The sequence below is a fragment of the Anopheles maculipalpis genome, chromosome 3RL (assembly GCF_943734695.1).
Source record: "Anopheles maculipalpis chromosome 3RL, idAnoMacuDA_375_x, whole genome shotgun sequence".
NCBI lineage: Eukaryota > Metazoa > Arthropoda > Insecta > Diptera > Culicidae > Anopheles > Anopheles maculipalpis.
Genome location: NC_064872.1, coordinates 45,374,908 through 45,386,269, shown reverse-complemented (window position 1 = coordinate 45,386,269; position 11,362 = coordinate 45,374,908).

Here is an 11,362-nt window from a genome sequence, read left to right as displayed (position 1 = left end):
TTGTAGACTGTCGACGCTTCGATGATGGGTGTGTTCGCCTAATGCTGGCATTTTATTTTTTTTTATTTTCTTTTTTAAATTAATTGTTTTATCGCGCGCTACTGAAAATTATTCCGCCTGCAAAATTGGGTGGCACAGTTGGCATCTTTTTTTTCTCGTTGCAACTTATCGTATCGTGCAATTCATCTTATCGTTCTTTGTATAACTTTCCTTTATTTTGCTTGCTTTGAACACTTTTTATGGTGATAGAATACTTACAGGAATAGAAATTGGATTGCAATTTCAGTGAGAAATTCTCAATAGCCGGTTATGATAGTTTAATTTTCGCAAAGCATGAAACATAAGGTAGCGTGGTTGTCTCAAAATGATACCATACACATGCGTAAAGTACTCGGAGAAACGAGTTTGGTTAGGGGCTAAATATTTGGTTTTGAAATTGTTTTGAAAACGTTTAAAGAAATTGGTCATATTTTATTCAAATGCAATAATATTTTGCATTACTGTAACCATTACACTATTGGTACCAGTTTTTTTTTCGGATTGGAGTGTCGATTTCTTTTACTTTTCTTCAATTGTATTTTTTTTCTGCGCAAGCCGCTACAAGTGCCGTACTAACGTGATTGCGATGTAGGCACCATTTTCATGAATACTTGTTTTTTTTATTAAACGTTTGGCAAGGGCAATAATATTATTTGGAAAATAGGCAGCATAAGCATACGCGTTGCAGTGAAAGCAAGTGAAACTGGCAGAGGAATGCGTTGAATGAGTTTCATAATTTTGAATAAGGAAAGCACACCATACTATCATTGTGACACGTGTAGCAGCATACCATAAAGAAATCAAACATGTTAACACAACTGGAACACTAGCATCAGGGACTATACTATTCAGCAACAAGCAGCAGCATTGTGGCCTCAGAGCACATAGTGTGATGAAAATATTTTTACCAGTTGAAACAGCCTCTGTCACACAAACATCAATACACACCCAGTACGTCTTAGTAGAGCGTATCGCCGTTATACTTAAAAAGTGATTTTGATAGCCACAGTACAGTAGAACATATCTGCATCAATGCTATTAATTTTTGTACTGTTTTTTTTTTTTTTTTTTTGTTGAGCAAATAACAGAAACTCCTGAAATCCTGCAACAGCTCAATGATGTAAGACGAAAAAAACCTTCAGAACTTTTGATATTACTGAACCAATGAGCCACGTACATGTAAATTAGCAATCAATCTTTGCCATAAGAGAATCGGCCCACATTATGAGTCACTTTGGTTTCCGGATTCTGATAGTTTTGATATTTCCGGTAGCGATTGTTGATTGTTTGCTCACGGTTTCTTTTGTTTTATTTCATGCGTATGGAGTGAATCAATTTATCAATAAAATTAAATTCACAAGATACTCGCTCGATGTTCAATTTTCAGTCACCAATTATAAGTGCAAGTAAACTTTTTGCGCCAACAAGTGCGTGCAACAAACATAATATACTTGATGTGAGATTTGCATCAACATTTTCTCAATATTGCTTCGTTATGGCTCCGCCTGGAAAAAAAATTAACATAACACACTTTTGTTTAATAGACCAATATTTTTGTCGATGATAATAAGCAGACCACTTTCTATCCTAAGGCAACAAACTAAGTAAGACGAGTGTAACAAATCAAAACGCTTGAAACTCCAAATGTCACGTTTAGTTTTCATACTAATTTTCACATTTTAAGAGGACAGTCTGCACAGGGAAGCGTTTATTGCACTTGGTTGTAAGATGATCGTAATGCGCAGTACAGTAGTAGTGTAGGAAGATATCCGAGAAAGGTGGTATCGCCGCAAGTAAATGAAACATAACGATTAAAGTTTAGTCTGAGTTCATTCTAGAAGGGCATAGAGAGCTATCTTTCTTCGAATACATAATGTAAAAACAGCTAAATCATTTTAAAACGGTTACTCCGGTTAAGTTGCCGCCCAGACTGAATGCGTCTGCAGTAGATATTACAATGCGTGTGAATGTGCTGCAGCTGGGGAAGCTGTTGCTGCCGAATGTGAATGCAGCAAATTTCCGAGTGAATGGACATTAAAGTTAAGCGTTGACACAAAACAAAAGAAAAAAAATGTACAGTTATGTATAGCGGTGTAAGCCAATAGGGATGGAACATTAAAGCACGTATAAGTTTAGAGTATGTATAACACGTTAAGATGAGATAATTCCAATTTACCGCATATCGCGAACATTTTGGAGTCGTGTGCGTGCAGGCGCATAAGCGAGTAATTATTTTATTAAAAAATATATCTACACACAAAGATACGGCTATGTGTTTGTTTTCCACGTTGTTTATCGAAATATTTAACACAGCTACTTGTTATTCGAAAGCATTAAAACACCCAAGTTGTGTTATGGTTTCGACTCAAGGTAATTAAAATTAAATGATTAATAATAGCCATTCAACTCATAACGTTTCGTTCCAGGTAACATAACGTTTCGTTAACGTTGAACTAATTCTGAACTGTTTAAAGATGAAAACGAATTCCATCCCTAAAATCGATTCATATTACATGCGACGACCATGATCATCGTGGTTGATTGATCGACAATGTGTTTATCGAGTGAAGGGAATCGAAGGCTTTCGTTCGACAACTGTTTGGCTTATTACCCTCTAAATAAACAAGTATCGGTAGTGTTGCCAGTCTTCACATGGCAAGTCCGATAATTGAATCCCGTTCGTACTGACGCAGAACTGACTTTCCAACTAAGAGTACAGTCAAATCAGGAATGCTAGAAATTAAGGCCTAGAAAGAAGGCCCGCGCACGATGCAACGTGTCACCGCTGCTAGAACAAATATATTAGCAAAGAAATGGAGCAAACATATTAGCTAAAGGCAACATAGTGAACCAAACACAGGATATTCGGGTAGCTATTTTGCAAATGACTGCAATATTGCAAAAGTTAGACCAACCAACGCCAGCAGCGTCAACTTCGGAAATGACGCTTGAGTTTCTAGCCACAAATATAAGCGAATTTTAGTTGGACCCTGATAACGGCATCACATTCGTAAAGTGGTAACATAGAAGTGGCTACACAGATCTTTTCGACGCGGATGCTGGACGTTTGGATGATGCAGCAAAAGCGCGGCGCGGAAGTTTGACACATAATCACATGCACTCACTCACTTAAGTTGGCCTGCTCTTTTAAAGAGCACGTCGTCGTGACATGGCTCGGTCAACAATAGATCTCCAGGAAACTCGATCCCTGGTTGCAGCTTCCCATCCATGTAGGCACCCAATCTTCGACAGGTCTCCCTTCCCTCGTGCCGAACTGGGAGTCGCTGACGAATACCTTCTTGGCGGGGCAAGAGTCCGGCATCCTCATAACATGCCAGCCATCGTATCCTACCGGTCTTTGCTACTGTCAGGATATTCGGTTCTCCGTATAGCTCAGCAAGCTCGTGGTTCATCCTTCTACTCCACACTCCATGCTCGAACACACCGCCAAAGATGGTCCGGAGGATGCGTCGCTCAAACTCTCCAAGAGCGTTTGAAGCCTCCGCTCGGATGGTCCAAAACTCGTGTCCATATAGCACCACCGGGCGAATCAGTGTGTGAAGTTTTCTGGATCTCAGCAGACGGTGAAGGCCGTAGTAGGCACGAGTCCCCTGAACAATGCGTCTCCGGATTTCGCTGCTGACATCGTTATCCGAAGTTACGATAGTCCCAAGATAGTAGAACTCCTCTACTACCTCGAGGTTGTCGCCGTCGACTATCACCATCAGAGCCTCCGGCAAGCAGGTATTTCGTCTTCGTCGCATTGATCATCAATCCAATTCTTGCTGCTTCACGTTTCAGTCGGGTGTACGGCTCACACACCTTCGCTGTCGTCTTGCCCACGATGTCAATGTCATCGGCGAAGCCAAGAAATTGAAGAGACCGGTAGAAAATCGTGCCACGGATATCGTTGTCTAACCCCGCACTTCGTATGACACCTTCCAAGGCTATATTGAACAGTAGACAGGAGAGTCCGTCCCCTTGCCTCAGACCCATGTGAGATTCGAACGATTCCGACAGCATGTTCGATACTCTCACTCTGCACTGCACCCCATTCATGGTGGTCTTTAACAGCCGGATCAGCTTTCCAGGAAAGTGGTGCCGCTGCATTATGTTCCATAGCTCATTTCGATCTATGGTATCGTAGGCCGCCTTGAAATCGATAAATAGGTGATGCGTAGGGATCTGGCGCTCTCGGCACTTCTGGAGGATCTGTCGAAGCTCACTTCTGGAGGATCTGCCGAAGAGTGAAGATTTGCTCGGTGGTGGATTTTCCTCCAACAAACCCCGCTTGGTAGCTGTCGACGAAATCTTTGGCAAGGGGGCAAGTCTGCAGAACAAGATCTGGGACAGGGTGTTATAGGCGGCATTAAGGACTGAAATGGCACGATAGTACGAGCATTCCAGCCTGTCGCCCTTTTTGTAGACTGGTTGAATGACGCCCAGTTTCCACTCCTCCGGTAATTCTTCCTGTTCCCAGCCTCTCGTGATCAGCTTGTGCATTTCGACGGTAAGCCTCTCCGGTCCCATCCGGAGAGAAGGAAGGAGCTCGGCCGCCAGTTCATTACCACCAGCAGCCTTGTTGCTTTTAAGCTGCTTGATGGCGCTGGCAACTTCTTCCAGAGATGGCGGAGGCACTTCGTCCTCTGCACTGTTGCTATCACTGATGTAGTGCACCAACCTCTCCTGCCTCTGCTCCGTTCAGGTGTCTTTCGAAGTAGCACTTCCACCTTTCGATCACCTTCCGCTCGTCTGTCAGGAGATTGCCGTCTGCATCCGGGCACATCGCGGTTTTAGGAGCAAATCCACTCCGTGCCTCTTTCAACCTCCTGTAAAACGAGTGGGCGTCCCCCGACTGAGAGAGCTGCTCCAGTAGCTTTTCATCTGACTCTTCAAAGCGGCGCTTCTTGTGCTGGAAGAGCAGGGTCTGCTGTCTCCTCAGTCGTTTGTAGTTTTCCACGTTCCGATGGGTTCAAGCTGAAGCATGAGGGCGCGTGCTGTATTCTTCTCGGATAGTGCACGAGCCATTGCTTTCGCTGTCTGCGTGGTAAGAGGCGAATTTTCAGTTCGGCTGCTGTGCTGATGGCTCGTTCCACCATACGCCAGTGGTCTCCTAGGGTCATTGCGGGATTGTCGTCCGAGAGCGCTACCCCGAGCGCTACCGCATACCCCTCCCCCACATCAGCACGCATTAGCCGATCCAGATAGAGCCTTTGGGGTAGGCTTGCTCCGTTGGTTGTTGACCACGGAGAGTTTTTGGCGCAGCTTAACCATTACCAGGAAATGGTCCGAGTCGACTCTTTACGTTTTCACGTCGATAATATCCGAGAAGTGCCTTCAGTCTATTAGAACGTGGTCGATTTAGGAACAGGTTTGTAGTGGTGATCTCCAGGTGTAGCTGAACTGAGGTGCGTGCTGGAAGAAGGTGCGTGCTGGAAGAAGGTGCGTGCTGGAAGAAGGTGCTGCGAATGCTCTTGTGCTTGCGCCTAATATTCGTTAGTGGTACCAAGGGTCGCAGTAACGCAAACATCCAGGCTGGACTCATCACGCGGATCGAGAACGAAGCACCCGACTCACCCACCTCCTTCTTCTTGGCTTAATGACCTCTAAGGTCACGCCGGCCCTCGAATGGCTTACTAGACTTGTTGATACCACGTAGTTGGATAGTAAGTCCTCACTACGGGAAAACCAGTTCCACGACAATAGTGAAAAAATCATTCAGCACGCTTCACGATCATTAACACCAGCGGAACAAAAGTACGGGCAAATAGACAAGGAAGCATTGTAACGAAGATTCACAGGATGATTCTTGGCAGGCGGTTAATGTTGGAAACGAATTATCAACTACTACTTCGCATTTTTGCTCCCACAAAGGCATACCAATTCATGCATCAAACCGATTACAGCGGTGTGGATTAACACTGATGTGTTACGATTGAACTGCGGTACATCAGAACAATAAAGTTTGGTTTTGCAGATGTTAAGGCTACGATCACAGGAAGTTATTTATCGAACGATACTTGTGACACTTGATTCGAGAAAACACAGAGTTGACATTACAGCATTCGTTGACGAAGGTTCCTCTGCAACCTTAATAGACGAGAGTGTTGCTGAACAATTGAAAGCGGATGGGTTGAATGACCCGTTACAAATAACGTGGACCGGAAATACAAGTCGCTTTGAAGATCGCTTTAGGACATTGGATCTTCTAATCTCAAGTCAAGGATCAACACAAAAGTGGAAGCTGTTCAAACCTCGTACAGTGACTGGACCGATGCTCCTGAGTCAATACTTGAGATTAGGTGACGTAGTAGATCGTTATAACAGGTTAGCTGATAAGTCCCCGGTCTGACACATAGATGGCGCCGCTAGTATTAAATGCATATTATTTTTATATAGCACCAACCTTCAAATGATTCGTGTCAAAATTTGACGTCTGTATGTCAATTAGTTTGTGAGACAGAGCGTCTTTTGTCAAGCAACTTTTGGTTGCTTGACGAACGAGAAAAGAACAAAGAAGAAAAAAGTGTTGTTCCACCAAGACAACGCACCGTGCCACAAGTCATTGAGAACGATGGCAAAAATTCATGAATTGAGCTTCGAATTGCTTCCCCACCCACCGTATTCTCCAGATCTGGCCCCCAGCGACTTTTTCTTGTTCTCAGACCTCAAAAGGATGCTCGCAGGGAAAAAATTTGGCTGCAATGAAGAGGTGGTCGCCGAAACTGAGGCCTATTTTGAGGTAAAACCGAAGAAGTACTACCAAAATGGTATCAAAAAATTGGAAGGTCGTTATAATCGTTGTATCGCTCTTGAAGGGAACTATGTTGAATAATAAAAACGAATTTTGACAAAAAAAATGTGTTTTTCTTTGTTAGACCGGGGACTTATCAGCCAACCTGTTAAGCATCTGGATGATATTCCAATAAGCGATAATAGTTAACAATCCGAAGCGATAATCCGAAGAAACTAGAAAAGTTCCGACTAGTTTGGGACGCGGCGACAACAGTGGAGGGAATCTCGTTGAACTCAAGGGGCCATACATGCCAGTTCCTTTGCCAAAAGTTGTTTGTCGTTTTCGGGAACGAGCAATTGCGATTTGGAGGCGATTTGAAAGAGATGTATCACCAACTGTGTATAAAGGACGAAGACAAACAGGCCCAACGATTATTCTTATTGGGCAGATGTGGCCACGTTCGGGGCTACTTGCTCATCCTGTTCAGCTCAACTCATTAGGAATTTGAGCGCTCTTGAGTTCATCGAGCAGTATCCGGAGGCAGCGTGAGCGATTATTGAGAAGCATTGCGCCGACGACTATTACGATAGTGTTGTCACAGAAACAGAAGCCATCAAACTGCCATTGACATCCGAAATTAGATGTCTAATTCAGAGACATTCTAAGATGAGGTTGGAGAGAAAAGCGAGAAAGCAGCGTTGCAGTTTTCCAGAGAAAAGAACACCGTGTTTTGAGCATTAGCTGGATATCAATAAATAATATCTTTTTCTTGAGTGTACTGACGGACGCGGATCATCAGAAGTTCATCGTCGACGGTTTTCAACCGATAGGAATCAATCGGCCTTTCGAAAAATGGAAGCAATGGAAGCTGTTGTTGGTGGAGGAAGCTCGAAAATACCATATCCCTCACAGTTACTTCGGCAGATAACTTTCCTTTGAGATTGAACAGAGACAGCTGCACATATTCTTCGATGCGAGCGAAACAGCGTTTGGTCCAGTTGCCTACTTCAGGGAAATTAACGGTGAAGTAATGACATTAGTAATGAGCCGTGCCAAGGTAGCTCGTCTATAACTTGAGGTGGTAATTCTAGGGGTGCGTCTATCAGAATACGCGTCTGTTCTTGTTCTTGTTCACGTCTGACGTCTGTTGACAGTTAGCTTCTCATCATTTTAATTCAATCGATATCCGTTGTACCTCGAAGCCTGGAAGACAAACGCAACGGTTGTATCGGTTGCTGGGGACCTGTGCTGGTCACAAAAGGGACAGGACGTGGAGAAGGCAGTGTGGGCGTTGGACTGGCTCGCTGACCCGGAGCGAGAATCGTGTCTTCTTCCACTAATGTTCGGTCCACAAGTAGGTCCAATGGTAACTGTTTCGATTCTAATTGTTTTTTTTTTTTTCGTTTGTCAATATGTATGTTTTTGACAGTTCTGCCACGTTTCAAGTCACAACATCAACCCGAATAGGAGGGACAATTTGTTTTCGGAGCTGCTCCAAGTGTTTTTGCCCATATTGACCATATCCAAGTTTGTGGAGCAGCGTGCATGTATCAAATTCTATATGCGCAATGAAATAAACACTGCGGAAACATTGCAGATGTTACAAAAGACCTTCGGGGAAGAATCTATGTCGAAGAAAAATGTGTACAAATGGTACAGTGATTTCAAGAATGGCCGTGAGAAGGTCGAAGACGAGGACCGTCCAGGGAGACCATCCACCTCGACCGATGACGTCCACGTCGTCCAAATCAAGGATTTGGTGGTCAACAATCGTCGGTTGACGATACGAGACCTTTTGGTACCTCCATCCGGCGAAAGTTGCCGGATTTGTGGAAAAACAACAGCTGGTTTTTGCACGACGATAATACGCTCTCCCATACGGCCATCATTTGGAGGGAGTTTTTCGCAACAACTGGCACCCATATTGTTCCGCAACCGCCGTATTCGCCAGATTTTTGGCACCGGCCGATTTCTAGCTGTTCAACAAGCTGAAACGGCCGCTTCGGGGAAACCATTTTGAGACTATCGAGGAGATAGAAACCGCAGCGACGGCGGAACTAAAGGACATCCCAGCATCCGCGTTTTACACCTGTTTCGAGGAGTGGGAGAAGAGGTGGAAGAGGTGCATTGCATCGAAAGGGGATTACTTCGAAGGTGATGATCTTCATTTGGCCTAATAAAAAACCATTTAAGAAAAAAGCGCAAAGTCACTTTATTTTTCGGGCACAGTAGTATGACGACTTTATTGGAATTACAACGTTTTTCACTGTGCAGTTAGCTGAAGGCCATGTCAGATCACGGGCTTCACGCGCCTTTTCCTGGCTTGTATTTGCGTGTTAACCTCTGTAAAGGCAAGAACTGCCTTGGAATAAAACTTAACTTTTCTAGTACATAGACAACTTATTATGACTTCATTAACCGAAGTTCAAGAGACTTGACACTGTATTGTCGAAAACACTCGTGATAGGTACATCATATGCACACATCCAGCAAGGAATTTCTTTTCTGTTATTTGCCTTATTCTGGGATACATAAGGCTAGTGTTGTTGCAAACACAATATTGCGATCTAATAACTTTTTTTTTTTCGTTGAATAAAAACGAGCATTACTTGAACAGCATAAAAAATGTTTTGAATATAAAAAAAAGAAATTTAAATTGGGTATTTAAAATAAAATCATCGAAAATCTCGATACTGTTATACTGAACATAAAATCATTTACAAGACGCTAAATGACGAGTAACTGACGGATACATTTGTTACTTGGAATTGCAGCTATGCCACGCACACACACACACTGAAACTTAGAATATACACGCCCCAGCTTTCATTCGTACCCAACAGTTCCACATAAGCACGCACACACTCTCAAATCCGTCGCATACACAGGCGCACGCGTCTGCTAGCCGCGACGGTTTTTGGTGCTTCATATTTATTCCTTTTTGCTTGTTGTTGACATAGCACGGTGCACAAAGGCACAACAATTCGAAGAACACGCATGTTTGAGTGTTTTCACGTGAAAAGCATCCATTGCAGCAACAAATTCATACTATTTGAAAAACGTCTGTCTACTCACACTATTGTACAAAGCCGACATTTATGAATATGTATATATCTGAGAGTGAGAGAGCGTGAGAGCGTGAGAGAAAAATGAGAAGAGTGAAATAGGCTGTCGCGGGAGTTATATACATGCACCCGGCATACGCAAGCTGGTCGGAAGCGTAAAAACACAGCAGTACATTATGTACCGGCGCTACATTAGTGTGCGTTGCGGGGCAAATATCGAAGCGTTCGACTCAGCTGTTTCCCGCCACCTAGAATTCCCAGAAATCAACTGAGAGCCATCAATGCGTGTTGTGCGTTCGGTTCGCTCGCTCAGGGGACGCTTGTCCGCTCGTACGTGGTTGTTTTTCTGGTGAGCTGTTGGTAGCTGCGCGCATTCTGCGTTCGATCGACGCGGCGCAAAAGAAATGGTCTTTTTGACTGGAGTTTCCTCGATGCAAATGTTCGGCGAATATAGTGAAAGTGTGTGAAGAGAGTGAAAAACTGCGAATTGGTGTAATTTTCTGATACTTACTGAGCTCGACCGAAGGTAGTAGTGACAAGTGTTATCACGGCTGTAGGAAGAAGTAGTAGGCGCTTACCGTAACTGCCACCTGAGTCAAAGTGTGTTTGTGCTATTGTAAAGCAACGTGTGCCAAACTAGCGCTAAAACGCAATATTTCATATCGGGGAACGGATTAGGTTGTGGATGATAAAAGTTGTGCGCCGTACTGGAGAAAATCTGTTGGGGTCTAGTTTTATCACAACCAGTTACATCTTTTTCACGATCAAAACAAGCGGAAAACGACTTGTGTGTGTGTGTACGTACAGTGGCGGTACCATATGTGTTTGTTCTTCAGCTTCTCTACAGCGATAGTTTACGCAACGACGTCACATTGCTTTGCAAAGCAACCGTAAAGTGTGTGCATGAGGGTTGTCAACCCGGTTGGAAGAACGGGGATTCTTCAGCTACTGTGATCAGTGTTTTTCGTTATTGAGTAGCGGTCTAATCGTTTGAATAACAGTATGGTACCGGAATTCACGATGAAGAAAACGTGTTGCCCGTGACTACCAATTTAAGTAGACTGGATGGCATGAGAAAGCAGCACACAAGGATATGAAGGGTTTCTGCCCTATGTGAATAGTCAGTTGGTGCGTTGTGTTGTGTGAGTGAGTATGATTAGTTCGCGTGATTTGTTTTGATTCACTTCACCGTGGCCCAGGAACGTGTAGAAGGGTTCATTCAAATCTGGAATTAATCATCATCTCGTGACAAAAGTTGCGCTGAAATTTTAATTCACTGTTTTTTTTTTGCATTGTGTTACACGTTTCCAGAGAATAAAAAGTTATGCTAAGTCGTGATTTGTGTGCTTGATATAGAGTAAAGTGCGTCATTGAAAGGTTGTAACGTGCGCCGTGTGTTTGTGTGTTAAAATACGACCAAACGGCAAAGGGAGAAATATTAATTCCCACTGTGTTAATACATTGCAAAACAATAGTGTGCCACAGCTTCGGTCCCGTTTGGTGCAGAAAGTGAATCGGGTTA